Source organism: Salmo trutta, chromosome 37 (assembly GCF_901001165.1).
Source record: "Salmo trutta chromosome 37, fSalTru1.1, whole genome shotgun sequence".
NCBI lineage: Eukaryota > Metazoa > Chordata > Actinopteri > Salmoniformes > Salmonidae > Salmo > Salmo trutta.
The window spans coordinates 15,323,436-15,349,964 of NC_042993.1; the positions used below are offsets into that span (position 1 = coordinate 15,323,436).

Genomic DNA, 26,529 nt, shown 5'->3' on the forward strand with positions numbered 1-26,529 from the left:
AAGCTGGTGGTTCCTTTTAACATTAGTCTTCAATATTCCCAGGTAAGATGTTTTAGGTTGTAGTTATTATAGGAATTATAGGACTATTTCTCTCTATACGATTTGTATTTCATATACCTTTGACTATTGGATGTTCTTATATTAGTATTGCCAGTGTAACAGTATAGCTTCCGTCCCTCTCCTCGCTCCTACCTGGGCTTGAACCAGGAACACATCGACAAAAGCCACCCTCGAAGCAGCGTTACCCATGTAGAGCAAGGGGAAACAACTACTCCAAGTCTCAGAGCGAGTGACGTTTGAAACGCTATTAGCGCGCACCCGGCTAACTAGCTAGCCATTTCACAGTTGTTTGACAGGCTTGAAGTCATAAACAGCACAATGCATTGCGAAGAGCTGCTGGCAAAACGCACGCAAGTGCTATTTTGAATGAATGCTTACGAGCCTGCTGCTGCCTACCATCGCTCAGTCAGACTGCTCTATCAAATCATAGACTTAATTATAACATAATAACATACAGAAATACGAGCCTTAGGTCATTAATATGGTCGAATCCGGAAACTATCATCTCGAAAACAAAATGTTATTCCTGTTACATTGCACAACCTTCAATGTTATGTCATAATTACGTAAAATTCTGGCAAATTAGTTCGCAACGAGCCAGGCGGCCCAAACTGTTGCATATACCCTGACTGCGTGCAATGAACAAAATGACACAATTTCACCTGGTTTATATTGCCTGCTAACCTGGATTTCTTTTAGCTAAATATGCAGGTTTAAAAATATATACTTCTGGGTATTGATTTTAAGAAAGGCATTGATGTTTATGGTTAGGTACAGTCGTGCAACGATTGTGCTTTTTTCGCAAATGCGCTTTTGTTAAATCATCCCCCGTTTGGCGAAGTCGGCTGTCTTTGTTAGGAAGAAATAGTCTTCACAGTTCGCAACGAGCCAGGCGGCCCAAACTGCTGCATATACCCTGACTCTGTTTGCAAGAGAAGTGACACATTTTCCCTAGTTAAAAGAAATTCATGTTAGCAGGCAATATTAACTAAATATGCAGGTTTAAAAATATATACTTGAGTATTGATTTTAAGAAAGGCATTGATGTTTATGGTTGGAGCAACGTGTACCTAAGCGATTATATGCAATGCAGGACAGGCTAGATAAACTAGTAATATCATCAACCATGTGTAGTTAAATAGTGATTATGATTGATTGATTGTTTTTTAGATAAGTTTAATGCTAGCTAGCAACTTACCATGGCTTCTTACTGCATTCGCGTAACAGGCAGGCTCCTCGTGGAGTGCAATGTAAAGCAGGTGGTTAGAGCATTGGACTAGTTAACCGTAAGGTTGCAAGATTGAATCCCTGAGCTGACAAGGTAAAAATCTGTCGTTCTGTTCCTGAACAAGGCAGTTAACCCACCGTTCCTAGGCCGTCATTGAAAATAAGAATGTGTTCTTAGCTGACTTGCCTAGTTAAATAAAGGTCTAAAAAAATTGGCCAAATCGGCGTCCAAAAACACCGATTTCCGATTGTTATGAAAACTTGAAATCGGCCCTAATTAATTGGCCATTCCGATTAATTGGTCGACCTCTAATTATGGCATTATTTGGTCTCACTCTCTCTCTTTATCTCTCTCTTGCTCTCCCTCCCCCTTTCTCTTTCCCACTTTCCCTCTTTCTCTCTCTCTCTCTCTCTCTCTCTCTCTCTCTCTCTCTCTCTCTCTCTCTCTCTCTCTTTCCCTCCCTCCCTCCCTCTCTCACTCGCTCACTCTCTTGTAATCTGCAGTCTCAGCTCTGTGGTTGCACTGAGGAAGTGATTATGCTCATTTTAAGACTGCCATCACTGGGGCTTTGGACAAGTCATTATTTGTGTTGGCACTGGAGTCTAGCTGTATATAAAATGTCTGTATATAAAATCTAAGTTATTTAACATTGGCATTAGTTATGTTTCCTGTGATTACGCTGATGAACATAGATTAGATATATCGCCACCACCAGTCCATTTTATGCTACTGGGACTTTTGTGGTGAAATAATGTGAACCGGACCGTTCCAAGAAGCTGGTGCCCTGGGAAATAGACCGGACCATTGGCTATAAATGGTCTCTGCCGCCAGAGAATTTTTTTAAAGAATTTGGGAAAGAAAAATAGCCATTTCCTGTGCAGCACCAGGTTGTCTCTGAGTGAGCAGTAAGGAGAGGAATTAGCCGGCGTGTGTTTGTGTCTTAAAGAAGGGCCCATTGTTTGCTACATTGTTCAGCTGATGCCCATTCATCATGGGCAGAACACCACGAGTCTGATTAAATTGTACCCAGAGTAGCTAGCCTACTACACTGCCTGAAGAATTAGCAACAGTACCCTGTTAGTTTGTCTTGATATTAAATTGTTGCTCCAAGGTAATGTGACTGTATCTGGCACAGAAAGAGATATAATCTGGTCATAACTCCCAGAGAAAGAGACCAGTCATCCACAGCAGTCTTTTTCCCCTTTCTCCTCTTTTCTTTGTCCCTCTCTCTTCTCTCTGTCCCTCTCTCCTCTTCTCTCTCCCTCTTTCTCTGTTTTGTCCCTCTCTCTCCCCATCCTGCTCCTATCTCTGTCCTCCCTGATTCCTTCTCTCTTTTCCTCTCTACCCCTCTTTCTACCTGTCTCTACACCTCTCTGCTCTCTGTCCTTTCTACCCATCTTTCTGTCCCTCTCTCTTTTTCTCTGTCTCCCTATATCTCTCTCTGTCTCTGTCTTTCTCTCTCTCCCTGCCACTCAATCTTTCTCTTTTCATCTCCCCCCCCTCTCTCTCTCTCTCTCTCTCTCTCTCTCTCTCTTTCTCCTTGCCCTCCTTGCTCCCCTCTTCTAGTGGAAACACAGGCGCTGTGCTATGTGGCCTGGCTGATTGTTAAATAACACTGCTGTGGGTATGACTGTTCTATTATAGAAGGCTGTTAGAGAACTCTGGGACACTGTAATACACACACAAACACACACACACACACACACACACACACACACACACACACACACACACACACACACACACACACACACACCACACACACACACACACACACACACACACACACACAGGAATGCTGAAATTGCCTCTTCTTAAGAGGAAGTCTCAGGGGGCATCATGTTGAGCCATTAGAGTGGGCAGATCGTAAAGGATGGCCTGTGTGTGTGTGTGTGTGTGTGTTTGTGTGTGTGTGTGTGTGTGTGTGTGTGTGTGTGTGTGTGTGTGTGTGTGTGTGTGTGTGTGCGCACGCACGCGTCCTCAGCTGCTGCCCCATAGACTCAATCCAATTTTAGTTAACATGTAAGCCGAGTTCCATGAGTGTCACTTTGTCTTCAATTCAGACATTGTATGCACACAGAGAAATTAAAAGGTGTTGCAACGCAAACAATAACTTCTGTATAATGACAATTGCTAAATATTGTTAGATTAAGGCCAAGGTCTTCAATTATTTCTGGCTATTAATAATACTTTTCTCCCTCATTTTCTCCTTTCTCTTTTTCTCTCTTACACTCTCTCTCTTCTGTCTCTGTCGCACGAGAACTTCATTATCTATTCTCAGCAGAATTGGAGTCTGGCACATTGAATAATTGCATGTGTTTGGTGTCAGGATCAGAAATGAATGCAATAAACGTCTTCATCTATCACATTAAAGACTCCAGCGATATTAGTGGAGGAGCCGTTAAGACTGAACCGGATGGAAAATCTCATTTATTTCACAGGAAACAAATCACCTTTTGGTCCTTGGGAGTTATCTGAAGGTTTTACAAAGGGAGGAACAGTGCTCTCCTTCATCATTGTCATCATCATCATCTGTGTCATCATCTTTTATGCCATCACTAGCAGTCAGTCACTTCTTGAATAGCAGTATGGTATAGGCTGGAGCCATTCCCCAGGTCTTAGAATGTTAGCGTGCCAAGGGCGGAGGGAGAGAAATGGCCAGAAGAGAGATGCCTGGAATAGTGAATGTTTCCTCCGTCAGGGGATGTAGGGAGGGTTGGGTCACAGTTAAGCCCCAGTGAGGAACTGCTAGGTGGGGTAGACGGGGGAGAGAGGAGGAGGAGAAGGGGTAGGGAGGGAGAGAGAGAGGCGCTGTCACGTATTCTGCCATGGTGATCCTTGGGGACGGACACAGCCCAGCAGAATACCCAGATAGACCATGGATTTATCTTTCTCTCTCTCTCGCTCTCTCGCACTCTCTCTCGCACTCTCTCTTACTCTCTCCCTGTTGCTTCACCTCTCGCTTGCTGACTCCATGGAACTCCAGTTCTTTACCAAGACTTTAGCCTTGCTTTCTGTCTCAGAGCACAAGTGTCTGTTGTTAGAAACTGGTTGGAATTCCACTGGTGGTTAAGAGAGGAGAGGAGGAGGGGCAGCTGGGACATTATGGATGTATATCATATTTTTCCTGAGTAACATAGAGGTGTGACAGTTTGAATAGCTTGTATTGGATGTCTGTCTCACACCATTAATGACGTTTGAAATGCTGTCAGATCCTGATGACATTGTCATATTGTCCCACGAGCGCACACGTCTGTCTCTAAGCCAAGGTCAGTGGTGATTGTTATTCGGTTAAAACACTTCCCATTGAGAATTCAAAATGCGTAGAAAACTCAAGCTACAAACACCCCCTATTGATTTTTGGTTACAGTCTTCATTGTTCAAAGTTCAATTAAAACACCGTATTTTGGTGACTTTGAAAAATCCAATCAATGTTCTACATTGATAACATGCGGGCGTGGTAGCGTTGATTACAGGGATTGACTCACTGGTTCCTGCTTTCAGGTCCCATTGACTTTCATGTCCTATAATATTGTTCAAGTAAATCTCCACGTGAATTCAATAACTGTTGAACTAGAAAGGTGTGGAAAAGAAACGTAAAGGCCACATCTCTGTGAGGAAATCAGGAGGAAAGATAAAAAAGCACGAGTAAGGGCCGTAGAGGCTAAGGAAGAGAGGAGGAGAGGAGAGTACCAGGAGACCAGCAGTGGCCTGCGGTGTGAAACACCATGGTGTCGATAAGAACCTTCCTTCACCCTAACATTGATAACGCATGTGCACATGCACACTGATAACACACACAGGTGCCGCCTATGGCTTATCGATTCACCTAGCGGTGCGCTCGCCAATGTCACCCTTCCTGCCCCTGGATGTGTCTCAAGATTACCGTCCTCCCCATCCCCAAGCCACAGCGTTCCTGTCCTCCGCGTCTCCTAGATAAGGGACAAGGTCAGAGGTCACCAGGAATCTAGATAACGTCCCTCTCCCGGTTAGCATCACCGTGGGCAACAACATATGGTGAACACTCTTTAATGTTATCGTCGAGGACTCAAATAAAATAATCAAAGATGACATGCATTGTCTTTCAGGATCATAGACAGGATCAGAAATATCACACCTTCTGTTGTTCTGAGAGACCTTGCAGAGGTGATGTTTCACTGCAGTCAGTGCAGTAGTTGATATCATATACAATAGCTCTACTGGGAGATTGTGGATCCTGTCACTGACAGATACATATCCACCATTCATCTGTAAGTAGGACTGGATCCGCTGTAACTTAGGCTGCAGATTAGAACAGGTAGGATCCATATGCTTTTAAATAGAGAGAAACCAAACCTGTGAGTTCTTACAATGTGATCAGAGGACGACTGACGTCTCACTCATTTCTATGGTCTCTGTAGTTCCCGGGAGAGAGAGATGATTCCCAGAGGTTTCTTCCCGTTCCGTACCGCATGTTGAATATTCCGACCGGAATCATCCGGCTTTAATGACGGCAGGATATCATTTCACACTTTTCGCTCACTGTGCTGCTAACCTTCCTCTCTGTAAGCTGCTTAGCCATACTATCAGGCAGCGAATATTATTAAATCAAGCTTTAAGCTGTGGTAGGGAGGGAACGATAAGGAAGGAATCTGAATGAAATTAGGTTAGAGTAGGTCAGAGGAATAGTTTCTGAAACCAGAAATTACTCTCTGTGAGACGCTAGATAGAGAATCCTCTTCTCAGTTTCTTTCAGGGCTGAGACATTTTAGGGGCCATTTTGTAGGGTTGGAGTATCCCTCTCTGTGAACCAGGGTGAATGTTTTCTGAGGGTGTAGTTTCACCCACTGTCCTGTTGCACTGCGGAGGAGCTCAAGGGTCTCTTCTTTGTAAACATATATTCAAGTGTGTGTTTGTGTGTGTGTGTATATTTTCCTAGACAGGCAAGCTTTCGATGCCAGGTTACTTTAGGTTGTCTGTTTGTTGAGCAGGTAGAGATTTACACTTTGTGAGTCTGATCCTCCTGAAATGCAGCAGACGTTGAGTTGACTTCACTCAGACATTAAGCAGAACCTACTCGCATACATACACACACACACACACACACACACACACACACACACACACACACACACACACACACACACACACACACACACACACCCACACACACCCACACACACACACACACACACACACACACACACACACACACACACACACACACACACACACTGGGAATGTTGCCCCTAGTTGCCATCTCTCTCTTCCACTCCATTCCTCTCTGCACTCTCTCTCTCTTTCTCTTCCACTCCATTCCTCTCTGCACTCTCTCTCTCTTTCTCTTCCACTCCATTCCTCTCTGCACTCTCTCTCTCTCTCTATTCCACTCCATTCCTCTCTGCACTCTCTCTCTCTTTCTCTTCCACTCCATTCCTCTCTGCACTCTCTCTCTCTCTCTTCCACTCCATTCCTCTCTGCACTCTCTCTCTCTCTCTTCCACTCCATTCCTCTCTGCACTCTCTCTCTCTTTCTCTTCCACTCCATTCCTCTCTGCACTCTCTCTCTCTTTCTCTTCCACTCCATTCCTCTCTGCACTCTCTCTCTCTTTCTCTTCCACTCCATTCCTCTCTGCACTCTCTCTCTCTTTCTCTTCCACTCCATTCCTCTCTGCACTCTCTCTCTCTTTCTCTTCCACTCCATTCCTCTCTGCACTCTCTCTCTCTCTCTATTCCACTCCATTCCTCTCTGCACTCTCTCTCTCTTTCTCTTCCACTCCATTCCTCTCTGCACTCTCTCTCTCTCTCTTCCACTCCATTCCTCTCTGCACTCTCTCTCTCTCTCTTCCACTCCATTCCTCTCTGCACTCTCTCTCTCTCTCTCTTCCACTCCATTCCTCTCTGCACTCTCTCTCTCTTTCTCTTCCACTCCATTCCTCTCTGCACTCTCTCTCTCTTTCTCTTCCACTCCATTCCTCTCTGCACTCTCTCTCTCTTTCTCTTCCACTCCATTCCTCTCTGCACTCTCTCTCTCTCTCTTTCGCTCCATTCCCCTCTTTCTATATTCTCTCACTTTCTCTTTCTTTCTGTCTCTCTCTGTCTCTCTCTGTGGGTGGTCTCCTGGCTGCTTTGTGGTGCTCCTCCTCTGATCTGATTAGGATGGCTAGATTATGGCGTCAGCTCCCCAAATGTTTCTATTGGCTACATCACCATGACTACTGTACACAACAAGTTCCATATGTATGTCTTCGGTCACAATACTGTCACAAAAGAATACATTTACTTCTCTCTGAGTAAACAATTGTTCTTTCTTGTTCTGCTTTAGGCCTATTTTTCTCTAAGATGTATCCATCGCTGAAATGAATGTGGAATTGCTGAGAGCCTGTGAAAATAGACTGCCACCACCGTGTTCCTATCAGGTGACTGGAAGGGACTACAGATCAGGTGTATGTAGGTTAATGTAAGCATCGGTGTCCTACTTCTGTCTGTTCATGATCAAACCAATGACTGTGGAACAAACCAAAAGGTATTGCTCACATCTCTGCTGTCAGTATAGCCTGCTCACTCCATATAATATGTCTTTAGTGTACTGTGCATGACATTTACAGTAGGTAGTTTATGCTGTATTTTTTGTCTCTAAGGCGTTTAGCCCTCATGTGAAACAGCTAGCCAGGCAGTTCCACCAGGCGGTGTGTTTCTATGTTAACTCTCTGCAGTGAGGGAAAAGGCTTCTGGGCCTGCCTGCCTCCCTGTCCGCCCAGCTCATGTTTTGTAGCAACGCGTTTGAAAATCACTTCAAGATGTCCTACGCTAGCACTCATTTGACCTCAGAAGCCTCTGTGTTTTGTTCTCTCGCTCTTTTTCCCCTCCTTCTTCCTGAGGTAGTAGAGTAAGATATTGACAGATACCCTTGAACACCCCCCTATCCTCCTCTCTCCAGAGCGGCCCAGGGGGAAGCTGGGAGGAAGCGTCTTCCTTCTGCCAACGCTACATCACTCCTGCTCCACCCCCTCACAGGGCACACTAGGGTGGGGAGAAATATAGAGCCAACATCATTACTCATTTCTCCTTGTAAGGGCAGTGTGTGTGTGTGTGTGTGTGTGTGTGTGTGTGTGTGCCTACATGCTTGTGTGCATCCTCTGCTATTAACCCATTAACTCAATCTAATTCCGGTTAAGATTAAAGACGAGTTCACACTTCTTCTAAACTCATTAACTTCTCATGATCAGTGTACATTCTCCTAGAAGATACTTTGATGCAGCCGTAAGCCTGAATGACTGGTGACGATGGCTTGACTTTTCAGCAGCAGCAGCAGCAGCAGCCATGTTTCTTTGCTTCTGTCAGTCTGAGTATTGACGGCCAGCTAATCTGGGGGTGTTAGCCTGTAGGGGTTAGGTCAGCTATTTCCCAATCTGAGGATGATGGCTCATCTGAAAGCGTTGGCTTCAAGACTCTGACAGGCGGTCAGCTATTTATCACTCTCCCCTGGTTAATCTAAGAAGCGTTAGCTGCGAGGTACTCTGTTTTTTCTCAATCTAAGATTAGTGCTAATCTGAGAAAATTAGCGGTCTCCGTTTTTAACCATCACTCATATTTGGCTGTAATGTTCCTCCAGCTAGCTGTTATAATCTTGGAACTTCATACAGGATTAGTGTATAGTTGAATGATGCTATGGCTAGCTTAGTTTGTGTGAGTATGAATCCATACATGATTAGACTGGTCCAAGATCAGTTTGTGCTGTTTTGCCAACTCAACCATAGGAGTTGCCAAAACATCACTAACAGATCTGCGACCAGGCTAATACTGTATGAGATGGTTGTGGATGTATGAGTCCTGCCGGTGTGAAGCCTCTGAGTGTCGGTCCTGGTGTTCAAACCCACCATCTCCTGTCTCATCGTGAATAACGTTGGTATAATCCAACTGTCGTTAATCCAGCCATTCGCTAGCGAATTAACTTTCCCTCAATAGGCCCGGGAGGATACCTAATGGATTAAATATTGCTGAGACATTAAAATGCAAATGTGGCATGAACAGTATGACCTGTCTCCCCCGTTGTTAGGCAAGCTTCCGTCCCGTTGTTAGCGGCGTCGTGTGGCGATGATGACTGGCGGATGTGATGTCACATCGATCATGTTGACGGCTGTTGGAGCGCTCCCATATGTTTCAGGGCTCTGACTAGGTTAGTGCTGCGCAGAGAGGAAAAGGCAATGAACTGCTGACTGGTAGCTAAAATCCGTCCCAAATGGCACTCTATTCCCTACATAGTGCACTACTTTTGACCAGAGCCCTATGAAGTATAATAGTGCACTTCATAGGGATTAGATGCTGTGGGGGGAAATAAGGCATAAGGAGGGTAATGGTATGGAAGACAACCATGCTTCAGTCTGGTTATTATGTTCTGGGTTCAGCAGGTAAGCAATAAGGGGCAAGTATAAAGATAACATACTTTCATTTAAACTGTATTCATTTAAACTGATTACATTCTACATTTAGTTAGAGAAAAAAACTCGGCCTCTCTCTTGTTTTGTCTCACATTTTGTCTTACATACTGACAGTTCAAAACAATTTGGAAAAAGTCTCAAATGTCAAGGTAAATATTGTGTTTAATGATCGGCCCTTTTTTGAAAGGAGAAGGTTAGGGGAAAGAAACACAATGATCTCTGTTGACCTTTGGAAAGGAGGAAATATCACCTTTCATCTCCGATCGAATAAGCACTCTTTCTTTTCTCAATTTAGACAGCTCTGCTATTTGGAGGCTCATTATGAGAGGAAGAGTGGTTGTCTGGCTGGCTGGCTGGGGGTGTGTGTGTGTGTGTGTGTGTGTGTGTGTATGTGTGTGTGTGTGTGTGTGTGTGTGTGTGTGTGTGTGTGTGCGTGCGTGCGTGCGCGTGTGTGTGTGCACACATTTGCATGTGTGTGGGGTGCGTGCCAGCCGGTCTGTTCACTTTACAGAGTCCAGAGAGGCCCATAGAGTCTTGCTATGACATTTTTGGGAGGTCATGAAAGGAAGTGGGATGTGGGAGAGCTGTGGCAGGTGAGAAAAGGAGAGCGAGAGAGACAGAGAGAGACAGAGAGGTTGAGAGTTAGAGAGAGTTAGAGAGAGAGAGAGAGAGAGAGAGAGAGAGAGAGAGAGAGAGAGAGAGAGAGAGAGAGAGAGAGAGAGAGATGGGAGGTAGGGAAGGATGAGGGAGAGAGAGAGAGAGAGAGAGAGAGATGGATGTAGGGAAGGATGAGGGAGAGAGAGAGAGAGAGAGAGAGAGAGAGATGGATGTAGGGAAGGATGAGGGAGAGAGAGAGAGAGAGAGAGAGAGATGGATGTAGGGAAGGATGAGGGAGAGAGAGAGAGAGAGAGATGGATGTAGGGAAGGATGAGGAAGAGAGAGAGAGAGAGAGATGGATGTAGGGAAGGATGAGGAAGAGAGAGAGAGAGAGAGATGGATGTAGGGAAGGATGAGGAAGAGAGAGAGAGAGAGAGATGGATGTAGGGGAAGGATGAGGAAGAGAGACTAGAGAGTATATGGATGTAGGGAAGGATGAGGAAGAGAGAGAGAGAGAGAGATGGATGTAGGGAAGGATGAGGAAGAGAGAGAGAGAGAGAGAGTGGATGTAGGGAAGGATGAGGAAGAGAGAGAGAGAGAGAGAAGGGATGTAGGAATGGTGAGGAAGAGAGAGAGAGAGAGAGATGGATGTAGGGAAGGATGAGAAGAAGAGAGAGAGCGAGAATGGATGTAAGGAAGATGAGGAAGAGAGAGAGAGAGAGAGATGATGTAGGAAGGATGAGGAAGAAGAGAGATAGAGAGATGATTGTAGGGAAAGGATAGGAAGAGAGAGATAGAGAGAGAGGAGAGTAGGAGATGGTGATGTGAGAGAGACATGGATGATAGGGAAGATGAGGAAGAGAGAGAGAGAGAGAGAGAGAGAGAGGAGATGGTGAGTGAGAGAGACATGGATGTAGGGAAGGATGAGGAAGAGAGAGAGAGAGAGAGGAGATGGTGAGTGAGAGAGACATGGATGTAGGGAAGGATGAGGAAGAGAGAGAGAGAGAGAGAGAGGAGATGGTGAGTGAGAGAGACATGGATGTAGGGAAGGATGAGGAAGAGAGAGAGAGAAGGAAGGAGGATGAGAGATAAGGAGTGAAGGAGAGGGATGGAGAGAGAGAAAAAATTAGGAGTGTGTGAGAGTGGGGCAATCGTGTGAAATAGTAATTGTGGTTAAGGGAGAGGTGTATCGGCGGTGAATCTCAAACCTGCCCCTCTCCCCTCGCTCCTACCAACTCGATCAGAGGGCCCTCTGTTGTCAGGTGTTGCTGACGAAACTCTGAAGGTGACTTCTAGGGCTGGGAATTGCCAGGGACCATACAATGTTATCATGATACTTACACTCTTAGAAAAAAGGGTTCCAAAAGGGTTCTGCGGCTGTCCCCATAAAATAACCCTTTTTGTTCCAGGTAGAAATATTTTGGGTTCCACCCTCTTTGGAAAGGGTTCAACCTGGAACCAAAAGCGGTTATTCAAAGGGTTCTCCTAAGAACCCTTTTTGGTTCAGAAAGTATTCACACCCCTTGACTTTTTCAGCACTTTGTTGCGATATAGATGAATTTAAAATTGATGAAATTGAGATTTGTCACTGGCCTACACACAATACCCCATAATGTCAAAGTGGAAGGATGTTTTTTGAAAGTTTTACAAATTAATAAAAAATGTTTTGAGTTAATATGTATTCAACCCCTTTGTTATGGCAAGCCTAAATAAGTTCAGGAGTAAAAATTTGCTTAACAAGTCACATAATAAGTTGCATATATTCGCTTTGTGTGCAATAATAGTGTTTAACATATTTTTTTTTACAACTACCTCATCTCTGCAACCCACACATACAATTATCTGTGAAGTCCCTCAGTCTAGCAGTGAATTTCAAATACAGATTCAAACATAGAGGTTTTCCAATGTCTCGCAAAGAAGGGCACCTATTGGTAGATGGGTAAAAATAAAAAGCAGACATTGAATGAGCATTGTGAAGTTATTAATTACTCTTTAGATGGTGTATCAATACACCCAGTCACTACAAAGATACAGGCATAGTTCCTAACTCAGTTGACAGAGATGAAGGCCAATGGTAACTTTAAAACATTTAGATAATTTAATGCCTTTGACAGGAGAAATTTGAGGTTGGATCAACAACATTGTAGGTACTTCACAATACTAACTTAATTGACAGTGTCACGGATCCCTCCGGAACTTTCATCACGCACACCTGTCCCCTATTCCCACTGATTAGTATTTGTATATATGTTCCCTTTGGTTTCCATTTGGGCTGTTGATTATTGTTACTATGTCCGTTGGTGCGTGTGCGTACCTGTGCTGTGTGTTTTGGCCTTCGTGCCATTGTGGATTGCGCAGATGATTACGGGTCTCGTGCCGTGTGTTAATCATTGTGCGCGTGTGTTATTTATTCGAGGTACTACTTGCTCTTTTGTTTGGGTTTAAACCCTGTGTTTTTGTGTAGTGTTTGTTTGCTCTTCGTCACCGTGCCTTTACACGGCACGCCGTAATTTGCTTACAATAAAAAAAAAATATTACACATTCCTGCGTCTGTCTCCCGATCCTTTATGCCAACGTGACAGAATAATTGACCATTGAGGGAGACAGCGGGAATGGCCCGTCTGACGACGCTGTGACTGGTCTGTCTGGCGCCGCTGCAATTTCGGCAGCTGCTGCTGGGCCGCCCGACATCGCCACAACGGGTCTATCCGACGGCGCCACTTCAGCAGCCACAACTGGCCTGTCCGACGCCGCCACAACTTTGGCAGCTTCATCGGGTCCTGATCGACCCGCACTGCGTTCCTGTGATCGTCCTCGAGGCCGGTGTCGTTGCGCTGCTGGTGCAGCGTGTCGGGGGAGGGTACTGTCACGGTTCCCTCCGGAACTTTCATCACGCACACCTGTCCTCTATTCCCCCTGATTAGTATGTTATATATGTGCCCTCTGTTCCCTCGGTCTTTGTCAGTTATTGTTCCAATGTCCGTTGGTCGTGTGAGTACCTATGCGTTGGTGCAGCTGTTATGCTGCGAGCTTTATATATTTTGTATTATGGGTATCGTCCCGTGTCGTTCAACGAGGTTTACCCTCGCTCTTTTGTTTGGGTACAGCCCAGTGTATTTGTATATGTGTTTGTTTTGGGTGTATTAAAAACCCCTACTGTGTATTCCTGCGCCTGTCTCCAAATCCTTTATTCACATTACTGAGTAGCACTTTCCATTTTTTCAAGCATAGTGGTAACTGCATAATGTTATGGGAATGCTTGTAATGCAATGTAAATCCTGTAGCACAAACTCCAAAAAGTTCTGGGACACTGTAAAGTCCATGGAGAGTAAGAGCACCTCCTCCCAGCTGCCCACTGCACTGAGGCTAGGAAACACTGTCACCACCGATAAATCCACGATAATTGAGAATTTCAAGAAGCATTTTTCTACGGCTTGCCATGCTTTCCATCTGGCTACCCCTCCCCCAGTCAACAGCTCTGCACCCCCCACAGCAACTTGCCCAACCCTCCCCATTTCTCCTTCACCCAAATGCAGATAGTTGATGTTCTGAAAAAACTGCAAAATCTGGACCCCTACAAATCAGCTGGGCTAGACAATCTGGACCCTCTCTTTCTGAAATTATCCGCCGCAATGGATGCAAAACCACTATTACTAACCTGTTCAGCCTCTCTTTCGTATCGTCTGAGATCCCCAAAGATTGGAAAGCTGCCGCGGTCATCAGGGGGAGACATTCTAGACCCAAACTGTTACAGACCTATACCTATCCTAAACTGCCTTTCTAAGCTCTTTTTGAAAGCCAAGTTAACGACATCCAGCGAAAAATCCTAGCGCTATTTGCATAACAAATTTTTTATTTTTATTTTTTCAAATATAGGACTATTTTATATCGTTTTATAGATACACCTCTCCTGAATCGAACCACGTTGTCCGATTTCAAAAAGGCTTTACAGCAAAAACAAAACATTAGATTATGTTAGAGGAGTATATCGTAAAAGTAGCCACATAGCCATTTTTCGACCAACCACATGCATCACAAATAACCAAAAAACAGCTAAATGCAGCACTAACCTTTGACAATCTTCATCAGATGACACTCCTAGGACATCATGTTACACAATACATGCATTTTTTTGTTCGATAAAGTTCATATTTATATATAAAAACAGCATTTTACATCGGCGCGTGACGTTCAGAAAATATTTTCCCTCAAATGCTTCCGGTGAATCAGCGCTACAATTTACAAAATTACTATTCAAAAACATTGGTCAAATATAATATTGTCATTCAAAGAATTATAGATTAACATCTCGTGAATGCAACCGCATTGCCAGATTTAAAAATAACTTTACTGGGAAATCACACTTTGCAATAAACGAGGTGCTATGCTCAGAAAAATAGGCTAGGCGATACAGGTTAGCGCCATCTTGGAGTCATCTAAAATCAAATATACTATTGTAAATATTCACTTACCTTTGATTATCTTCATCAGAAGGCACTTCCAGGAATCCCAGGTCCACAACAAATGTAGTTTTCTTCAAAAAAGTTAATAATTTATATCCCAATAGCTCCTTCTTGTTAGCGCGTTCCGAAGGCTACTCAAAATGTACGAGGCGCGCGGGACTTGTTGTCACGAATGTGCAAAAAATATATATTTAAGTTCGTTCAAACATGTCAAACGTTGCATAACATAAATCTTTAGGTCCTTTTTCAATCAGAGCTTCAATAATATTCAAGGATTGCATTGTCTTACTAAACGTTTCGGAACAAGAGGGTACCCACGGGCGCCCGCGTCATACTAGTAATGGCCCTCCCTCTATGACCAACTTTCCAGGCCTCTCGTTTGGTCAGTTTTTACCGGAGAAGACTCAAACCACTTTGTAAAGACTGTTGACATCTAGTGGAAGCCTTAGGAAGCTAAATGAATCCTAACTCACGGTGTGTTTCATAGGCAAAGTGTTGGTGATTCCACAAATCAGATTTCCACTTCCTGCATGGAATCTTCTCAGGGTTTTGCCTGCCATATGAGTTCTGTTATACTCACAGACACCATTCAAACAGTTTTAGAAACTTTAGAGTGTTTTCTATCCAAATCTACTAATTATATGCATATTCTAGTTACTGGGCAGGAGTAGTAACCAGATTAAATCGGGTATGTTTTTTATCCGGCCGTGCAAATACTGCCCCCTAGCCCCAACAGGTTAACGTAAAATTGCAATAATATTCCAACCGGACAATAGCATATTCATTCAAGAAGAAAAAGAACGAACGGCGCGCTCGTGTGACCGCGCATATCCAATCCCTTTGTTGCTAGGCAGACCACTCAGTAACTGAGCTCCTATTATCTGCCCAGTGACAGGAGAATGCTCAAACCACTTTCTAAAGGCTGTTGACAGCCAATGGAAGCCTTAGGAAGTGCAACGTCACCCCACAGACTCTGTAGTTTTGATAAAGAATCAAAAGAAGAACTACAATTCTCAGACTTTCCACTTCCTGCTTGGATTTTTCTCAGGTTTTTGCCTGCGATATGAGTTCTGTTATACTCACAGACACCAATCAAACAGTTTTAGAAACTTCAGAGTGTTTTCTATCCAAATCTACTAATAATATGCATATTCTAGTTTCTGGGCCAGAGTAGTAACCTGTTTAAATTGGGTACATTTTTCATCCGGCCGTGAAAATACTGCCCCCTACACCCCAACAGGTTAAGTCATTGACAAAAATGCAATTTCAATCAATTTTAATCCCACTTTCTAACACAACAAAATGTGGAATAAGTCAAGGAGTGTGTCACGACCTCCTCTCCTTGTTTGGGCGGCGTTCGGCGGTCGACGTCTCCGGTCTACTTTCCATTGTTCCATGTGTTTTGTCTTGTTTTCCCGAACACCTGGTTTACATTCCCTAATCACACTACATATATATTCCCTCTGTTTTCCCCAGGTCCTTGTGTGTAATTATTTTTGTTACGTGTTTTGTGTGACGCGCCAGGCTGGTTTTTCCCCGGGTACCATGTTTAATCCGTAGCATGTGTATTGTTAAACATTTGATTCATTGTGACTGTTGTTCGCTCTTTTCACTTTTGCCATTGGCTGGAGGTTTTTTGACGCAGTTGCGTCCGTCTGTTGCTTCTGCCAAATAAAGTGTGCGCCTGATCACAACTCTCTTCTCTCCTGCATCTGACTTCTATACCAGTAGCGCACAACCTGACAGAGTGTGAACACTTTTGTCACGTATACTCCTTCTCTGGCCTCTAGGTCACCGGACTGCTGATTATTACGCACACCTGTCACCATCGTCAGGCGCACCAGACACTCACCTGGACTCCATCACCTCCTTGATTACCTGCCCTATTTATGTCACTCCCTTTGGTTCCTTCCCCAGGCATATTGTTTCTGTATGTGTTTCATGTCGGTGCGCTGTTAGTGTTTCTTGTTTTGTTCATGTTCGTTTATTTATTATATTTATTCACTCCCTGAACTTGCTTCCCGATTCTCAGCGTACATCGTTGCAACTTTCTGAAAGCACTGTAGCACCTTTTCTTTTAAGATTGTAGGTGCGCGATTCTCACAGCTCTATATGTAAGCGGCACCGGAGCACCAAGTCTAGGACCAAAAGGCTCTTTACAGTTTTTCCCAATTGCTAAGACACAATTTTGCAAACTAGGCTGGTTTTATCAAAATACTTGACACAATTCACAAAACCACTCACCCAAACGGCAAAATACCTCATAGATCCTGCAAAATGAAGCACTGCAACCAAAACTCCATATAGCATTATCAAAATCAAACGTTTGCATGAAATGGCACACACTTCATTCATATTACCAGATTTTTGTCTAACCAACTACACACTGTTGGGCATAATGAAATACACTCATCTTTAGTATGCTTTGCCATAATACTAAAATAGTTCAAATTGTAGAAAATTCTTCGATGCACAGAAATATTTGCAGATACACACACATGCTGTTGAAACATTTTATTTTTTATTTTTCACCAAACAAGTCAGTGCAACATGTGCACAGCAGATATATTCACATTGACTGAACAAAAATATGCTCACAAAAAAACAGTAAACTGAAAAAAAATTACTGAAAAAATATATAGAAAAAAAAAAGAGTCAAGAAGAATAATTAGGCAGCATCTTGGCACACAGATGGGTCTGGCCACAACGCCTCGTCCACATCACAGGCAATATCTGCCCTTGTCAGACATCGAGGGAAGAAGCCTTGAGTGCCTTATCCATCCCTGAATCGCACCCACATCAATCTCATCACATGCCTCTTCCATAGCCTGCACAAGAGGCATGCACACAAAGGGCTGCCGGTCGTATTCCTTCCACCACCATGCCGAAAATAACTCTTCTATGGGGTTCAGAAATGGTGAGTATGGTGGGAGGTATTGCACGAGAAATGGTGGGTGGTCAGCAAACCAGTTTTGGACTGGGGCTGCACGATGAAAGTTCACGTTGTCCCATACTACTACGTACCGGGTTCTTTGAGGGTCTGCATCATTCATACACTCTGGTGGTATGAGAATGTTGTGGAGTCTGTCCAGAAATGTGAGAATATGGGCTGTGTTGTATGGTCCAAGGTTGGCATGACGGTGGAGGACACCATGCGTATTGGAGATGGCAGCGCACATTGTGATGTTCCCACCACGTTGGCCAGGAACATCTATAATGGCTCTGTGGCCAATGACGTTTCTCCCCCTTCTTCTGGTCTTTGCTAGGTTGAACCCAGCCTCATGTATAAAGATGAACTCATGTGGGATTGCATGAGCATCCATTTCCAGTACTCCCTGAAAACAAAGAACAAAAGCAGTCAATATGGTGTTATCCAGTACACTGGGAAACAATGTTGCGTGTAGTGTACTGCAGTCAATATTGTACTTACATCCACATATGCTCGTCTGACCTCTTTGTTTCTTTGAGAGTTTCTCTCAAACGGCACCATATAAAGTTGTTTCATTCTGATTTGGTTTCACTTGAGAATGCGAGCCAATGTGGACAGACTGACTCGTTGAATGTTGTTGAATATGGTGTTGTCTTGGATGATGTGGCTTTGAATTTCTCGTAATCTGATTTCATTATTTTCCAAAACCAAGTTTACAATGGCAGCTTCCTGTACCCCGGTGAACATTTGGCCCCTTCCTCCACCATGGTTGCGTCTCTCAGTCCTTTAGAAAAACAAAAAAACAAAAATATAGGGCTTGGACAATGCAGCCTGAAGATATTTCCCCCACAGTAGAGTAAATTCTACAGGAAATTTGTGCAGTTAGTGTATGACATCAGCCATTCATGAAGTTAACAGGTGTCACCCAACTGATACACTATGACATGGGGTGTACTATATAGTGTGAAAGAAATGTTGGTTACATACCTGTACTCCAGTCTAAATGCCATGATGACACAGGGGACAGTAAAACGGCTCAAGTTGGGCTGCACTCTTTGTCCAGCCTCTCGCATTGTCAGCCCATGGTTGATGACATGATCAACTAAGGTTGCTCTGATTTCATTTGAAAGTTGTTGTCTTCTTTGGCCATGAACTCCTCTACCAGCTCTACCCCTACTCCTCACGCTTCCTCCCCCTCTCATTCTCACCCTCCCTCTTCCCTTCCTCTCTCTGCAACGGCTTCCATTGTTGTTGTAAAACAAAAGGTGCTCACCTGTGGTCTTTTCATAGTGCTTACTTCCTGATTGAAGTGGTAACAATTAACCATTGAGGTGTTTGGCCAGGTGGCACATGTATTGGCCAATTAGCTCATGTAGTGACATTTTGAATGGCAGTGTTTTGAAATGGCAAACGTGACTTTATGTCAGATTGTTTTGTTTTATGCAGAGAACCGTGTGCAGTGCATTTAAAAAGTGCCATTTTGAATTGCAAAATGTGTGTAAAGCAGAAAATGTGTTTAGACTTTTGGAGACTTGAGAAGAGGTTTTGCTCTCTGTGTGTCAGTTGAAATAATTGTGCTGTGCATGTCATTTTAGTGTGTTAGCAATTGGAAAAAACTGTAACAGCTTCTACCCCCAAGCAATAAAACTGCTGAACAATTAATCAAATGGCCACCTGGACTATTTACATTGACGCCCCCATACTACTACTCGTTGTTTATTATCTATGCATAGTCACTTTACAAATGATCTCAACTAACCTGTACCCCCGCACATTGACTAGGTACCGGTACCCGCTGTACATAGCCTCGTTATTATGTAATTTTCTTGTGTTACTTTTGGATATATTATTTTTTTTTACTTTATTAAGTAAATATTTTCTTAATTCTATTTCTTGAACTGCATTTTGGTTAAGGGCTTGTAAGTAAGTAAGCATTTCACCTGTTGTATTCGGCGCATGTGACAAATACAATTTCATTTGATTGCAATTAGATACTGTGATTTGATGTTCACAAAATATTGCTCACTACATGTCTGCTGCAGAGAGACAAGAGAGAGCCATGAGACAATGTTTTTCAAACAGTCAAGGAAATACAAGTGCTGAAAACATGTTGGCTCACTATTTAAAAATAATGTTTTTGGCGCAGGTACAGCCCTAGCTAACACTACTTACAGTAGCAATAAAAAATAATACATTTTCAGAGAGTGGCAAGAGGATCAATAATTAAACAACTTCGGGACACACACGTGACTTGAATGATGCAAATCATGTTCCACTTACAAATAAAACAAGCATGAAATTCAAATTAACTAGTACCCCGTGTCGTTTTGCAAGATTTAAACCTCAGTAACAGTTAAACATTTAATTTGAGAGGTGTTTCATCTGTTACGTGTCAAGTCTTGAAATCAGACATTAGCAAATTTCCACATCCTACTGAATGGAGGAATGGATGTATGGAAATCTCCTCACTCTCTGGAAAGCCGGCAAAAGCTGCTTTGTTGACAGCCCTGCTTGGCTGAAATGGAGTGGTAACAAAGGCTGTCTTTCTTCCTCCGTAGCTCTGTCGCTATCTCTGTGAGGCTGTGACCTCCTCTTATCTAACGCCCGATAAGGAACTTTGTCATTCAACAGTTTACCAGCCCGCCTACCAGCCAGCAAAGGGGATGGAAGAGTTGTTTTCTTTCTCTCCATTGAAGATATTTAGTGTTGCTTGCTACTTCACTTTGATAACAGCAGAAAAAAAAAAGATTTTACATTTACCATACCTCGGTCTTACAAATTATCTGTGACAAGACTGTAGTGTTTTTTGCTTAATAACTCTTATTTTAGTAAAGATTATATACGGTCTCAACAGAGGGCTAGCTATTGGCTTCATTAGAAGGACTGGCTGAACAGAGACTAGGGCCTCTGAGATTATATCACTCCCATGCTTTATGATGTCATTTCCTGCCCTGATGAGAATGGGAGAGGAGAGGACTTACCCTTCTGTGTCTGAGCCCAACATTACATAGAGCTGTATCACAGTTGGACTAAGGATGAATGAATGGCCTGAGATGAATCTCTCTCTCTCAGCAGTTAAATCTTTGTTTGAATCGAAACTGGCCAAAGAATTAGTCAACCATTGTTCTAAACCTTTCTGACCCTGTGGTAGAGCATGATGTCATCCTAGTGGTATGTTCCAATGCCCCGTCCCTGTTACTCCAGTTCCAGATTCACATCTTGAGAACAGAGATTCTCTCTTAATGGTACTGGATGAGACTGATGTTTGTCAGATTCTGTGTGGACAATGCTCTGATTGAATAGGACTCTAGTCTATAATGGAGGTACCAATAGTACAGAGAAGGGTTCATATGTTTCTGAGGCATTGCTTTAATATTGCATGTCTTTCCACTTAATAGTTTCTCTTGATATTGGCAGTTGTGGCACATTCTTGTTTGATAGTGTTAATCAATGCACTGCTCCTCTGACTGTGCTGATCTTATCTCACCTGTTGGTGAGTCATTGCCATCTACTGGTCACATGATGCTCTGAGTTCATTTCAAGTTTGTTTGTAGTTTTGTCTCGTCGTGTTGTGGTCATTCACAGTACCAATCTGTCCCTTCTGTCTTTGGAGCAACAATCACTAGTCATCAAGGTAGACAGCAGTTAAGACCATATCTAACTTGAAAGGTAGAGTACGCTGTCATTTGACTTTCTGCTGAAAGTGCTCCTAATAATAGGCTTAGGTCTCTTTTCTCTCAGCAGTCTGAAATGCCAAGTTTATTCACCCTTCATTTGAAACCATCTTCCTGCAAATTACTAGTCCACTCTCACTTTAGAAATCCATCCAGCCAGTCGACTTGATAAACTCAGCACCACCACTCAGAACCACGTAACGTTCCGTTGTTACAAAGGAGGATCCTCTCTGAAGTCATACATAGCCCCATATCCCTACACTTCTAGTGAACCTCAACCTCGGTGATTCTCCTCTCTCCTCCGGGTCCATCTGAAGGCAGTATGAAGCAGGGTCATCCCAAGGCCAATCCACTGTTAGATGTCTTTCTCTAGCCCTATGACTCTATGGCTCCCAGACTTCTCCTCTTTGTGGATGATGCTAGCTCAGCTACCATCTCTCTGAGAGTTCATCTGTGCTCCTGTAGCCGCTGGACCGCATCCCAAATGGCCCTCTATTCCATATGCAAATTACTACTTCTGACCAGGGACCATAGGGTTCTGGTCAAAAGTGGTGCACTATGTAGGGAATAGGGTCCCATTTAGGACACAGAGTTGTACCCAGAGCTGCTCAGTGATGAATAGAATAGGGATTATAGCTCTTCTTCTTTCAATTCAGCCGGCGCTGACTCCGAAGCAGAGTCTTATTCATGTCGCTGGGATTGCAGTTATCAGCCTGAGTGATTTGCATTTTAGTCAGCAACAAAGCCACAAAGCTTCAGGGTGATTCTTCACTAGCAAACAGACAGACAAGACAGGCCAACTGATGAGCTATTTGTCCATTCCCGCTATTAAGAAGTAATTGTGTGAAGACCACGTCCCCTTAGGCCCCGAGGCTACAGGTGTTGTTTCATTAATCAGCCTTCAATTAATTGCAACGCTGAGCTGTGGAGGCAATCAGCAGGATTTCCAATAAGCAGTGTTGTGTTTAGTGCTGTTGTGGCGGCTGGGTGTGTTATGTCTTGGTGTTTGTGATTGGGTCTCTTCTATTGATCTGATGCTGCCTGGGCCCAGAGGTGGAGGACACAGAGGAGAGAGGAGCAGAATAACAATGACAGGCCTGATGGAGGGAGGGAGGGAGAGAGAGAGAGGGAGGGAGGGAAGAGGGAGGGAGGGTAGGAGAGAGGGAGGGAGGGAGGGAGGGAGGGAGAGAGAGAGAGAGAGAGAGAGAGAGAGAGAGAGAGAGAGAGGAGAGAGAGAGAGAGAGAGAGAGAGAGAGAGAGAGGAGAGAGAGGAGAGAGAGAGAGAGAGAGAGAGAGAGAGAAAATGGAGTCTGTCTTCTGGAGGAGAGCCAGGGGCGTGTCACCAGCATCCTAAAACCTAATGCAGAAGGGGGAGGGAGGTGGAGGAGAGGGGAGGAACAGATGTGCTATCTGAGTTCAAGAGGACTATCACTGCACACACACTTGTTTTTTCTATCCTCGTGGGGACCAAACATTTATTTCCATTCAAAATCATATTTTCCCTAACCTGTAACCCAAAGCATAAACCCAACTCCTAACCCTAATTCTAACCCTAATTCTAACCCTAAACCTAACCCCTAAACTTAAAATAGCCTTTGTCCTCATGGGGATGTGGGAAATGTCCGCATTAAGGAGAATTTCCCTTGTTTTACTATCCTTGTGGGGATGAGGATAGACCAAGACCACACACACACACACACACACACACACACACACACACACACACACACACACACACACACACACACACACACACACACACACACACACACACACACACACACACACACACACACCAAAACAAACAGTTGGACTGAGAAAAGCACCAGCTGTGTGGTGGTTTAGTTTGTCTTGTGTAGGATGTTGCTGTACCTCATCATGGCTGATGTGAAGTGGATATGGGGTTTCTGCTGTGTTATATGCTCTTGCCCTTGGAGAACTGTCTCCTTCCTCAGAGAGGTAAATCAGTCAGGGATCGGAATGCTCTGATTGGCCTTATTCTGTTACAGGGGGAGGAGTCTAATATATGGACCTATTCACTGTGTATGTTTGAAATATATAGGTACTCCCTTATTCTCACTGTATAAATACTAATGATTTCACTGTATGAATACAGCATCACAGTCAGGCCGGCTCTAAGATGAAATATACTGTGCATGGTGCCCAGGCAGGGCTAAGCCAATTATACCATGCAGTGTGATGCAAATGTAATGTTCACTGGCAGTGTGAACACAGTGAGCTGGTTTTAATGGCCTTCCTAATGGCTAGTAGGCCTGTTTCTTTCATCTCATCTGTCTACAAAGTTGGCCAACGGAAGTTGAACTCTAGAATGATCATATCTGTGCATATGTGAAGTCAGCCATTTTAGTCCCTGTCCTTCGCTGTCAATGAAACATGAATGACCACAGAGATGCATCAGCCTGTAGGCAAACAATACAAGGTTATACTGTCTCTGTGCTATCTATGCTTTAATACGTTAGCTTATGTGTCACTGCCACATTGCTTTACTGTTATTTCATTTGACTTTGTTATTTGCTAAATTTTTATTACTAAGGAGTTTTCTAATGATATGGACTCGGATGTTAATTCCCCATTTTATTTTTATTTGACCCTTTTGTACTGTGTGAGGAAGTCCAGCCCAGGGAGTGTGGTGTCTTCTCTCTGTCATCTCATGGCCCAGAAACATGAATGCATCCCGTTATAAGGCAGAAGTTTGGGCTATTTGCAACTGAAAGCCGTCTCGGTACAAAAGCCCTGTGATCCTAAATGACACGGCCTGTGATTCTGAAGCTTGTTTCATTAGATTTCCAAATGAGACAAATTGCCTTGTCACTCTGGAGCGCGAGGAACAGTACACAAAGAAATGCTTAACTTGTCTTAATTCAGTAGCTGTTAACTTACATTGGTAATCTTAACCCAGGCGGTTTGAAGAGATCTGTACCAAACAATATACACACTGAATATATTCAGTTTGGAGGGGAGTTTAGAAGGGGGAAGTGAGGCTGTTATTGGTGTCTCTAGTATTTTATAAGAAGCATGATGATGTAAACTGAAATAACATATTTAATACCATCCAAAAGGGTTTGAAAAATAGCAGGTGTCACCTACTGCATAGGATATATCAGTACTATAGTATATCAGCAGTATGTAGCTTTTCATGTCTTTAACGATGACACCACAGTCCAACCACTTCACCTCCATTTCCTCCACCACCTGTTGATTGATACTTAACCACATTGTCTTTCCTTGATGTGACTGATGTGTTTCAGTAATGTTTCCGGGGTGTAATCTGGTGGTTGGTTAGGATGCTGGTGTTCAGCTGTCTCATATGGAGAGAGTGTTATTACATTACCCTTCTCCTGATGGATGGGAGGATGGAGGGAGAGAGAGAGTGATTGAAACACGACCCAGGCCCTGGCCCTGTAACCTGAGAAAGATAAACTCTCTCTCTCTCAGCCCTGAAACCCTGAAAACAAGGGAACATATACAGACAACACATGAGAGAGAGGCAGAGAGAGGCAGAGAGAGGGAGAGAGAGGCAGAGAGAGGTTGTGCGAGTGGATGGGCGTAAGGAAGTCATCTGTCAAGATGAGTTATGATGCATGGCAGGGATGGGAGGGAGTAATGATGATTGGAGGACTTGTAGGGTTGCTGTAGACTCCAGTGGATATACAGATTGCTTTTCTCCTCTGGGAGCCCAGCTGTGTGAAGGGGGGAGTATGAGAGGAGAGGAGAGAGGGATGGATGGATAGCAGTAGTGGTGAATGGCAAAAGGCTGAAGGGCATGCCGTGTCAGCGCAGATGGAGGGATGGAAAGGATGGATGACAGGAGAGAAAGGGCAGGCCAGAGGGCACTGCTACTGTGTTGCTCCCAGTCAGATGAATCTCTCTCTCTCTCTGGTCTATCAGCCCCCCACTGTGTCTCTAGCCCCACTTCCTCTCACTTCCTCTCCCTTTAACCCCCCTTTCATCATCATCATTACACAGGCCCTCAGCCATACCCATTCCCTCTCTCTCTCTCCCTCTCAGCTGGTGGTCCTTCTGGTTCCCTGTGTGTGTGTGTGTGTGTGTGTGTGTGTGTGTGTGTGTGTGTGTGTGTGTGTGTGTGTGTGTGTGTGTGTGTGTGTGTGTGTGTGTGTGTGTGTGTGTGTGTGTGTGTGTGTGTGTGTGTGTGTTTGTAGCAGGCAGGGTGTCCTGTGTGTCCTGAATAATACATGACCCAGTGCCCTCTTGGATTCTCCACCCATGCACTAGCACCCTCCAATACTGCCAGCAAACATCCCTCAGTGTGTGTGTGCATGCATCTGTGTTTTGAATAAAGCCTATAGTTAGTTCAGGCAGCTTATTGTTCTTGTCAGGGGATGTCTGGAAGGATATCCTCAGTTGTTATGTGGATATATGTACAATAACAGACAACCAGCTCGCTTGAACTGGATGTCAGCCGCACCAATATGTCATAAGAAACACTGTTTGATTGACAATCGGAGTCAGCTTGCAGGTGCCCGGCCCTGTCACAAGGTGTTAGATGCTAAGGGAAGCCCCACCGGCCAAACCCTCCCCTACCCCGGACGGCGCTGAACCAATTGTGCGCCGTCGTCCTATGGGGCTCCCGGTCACGGAGATGGAACCGCAGGCTGTGGTGGTGCATCAGCACTGCGGTGCAGTGCTTTTGACCGCTGCGCCACCCAGGACCCCTTTTACCGATTAATATTCTATTAGGATGCTAAGTGTTTCCTGAATTATATTCTATGATTGCCAGGGTAGAATGCCCATTTGTTAGCCTCGAGATATAACATTGTTAATGTGGATTTCACGCTTTTCTGCCTGATATCAGGTATGTTAGTGAAGAGCCTCCACAACACAATGGACACACTCTGGTTCCTATGGCAACACACCTGTCAGTCAGGGCATGAGATGGAGAGAAAGAAAACGATAGGTAGAGGAGGAGAGAGAGAGAGGAAGAGAGCAAGACTGATAATAAGAAAGTGAGAGAGGGAGAGAAATGTTACTCTACCTGTGGTTTGTGGTGTGCTATGTGACAGGGTCATGATGTTGGCGTTTTCACAAATTGCGCTGTCACAGTGGAAGATAATTCATTGACCTCTATACCCTATCTGAATGACACACACACACACACACACACACACACACACACACAC

General features: G+C 44.1%; 1 protein-coding gene across 1 annotated transcript in view; it reads left to right on the plus strand.

Annotated features, from left to right (window-relative positions):
• Positions 1–26,529, plus strand: part of LOC115177480 (cyclin-dependent kinase 14) — a 207,782-nt gene that overhangs the window by 12,386 nt on the left and 168,867 nt on the right. The window lies entirely within an intron of this gene.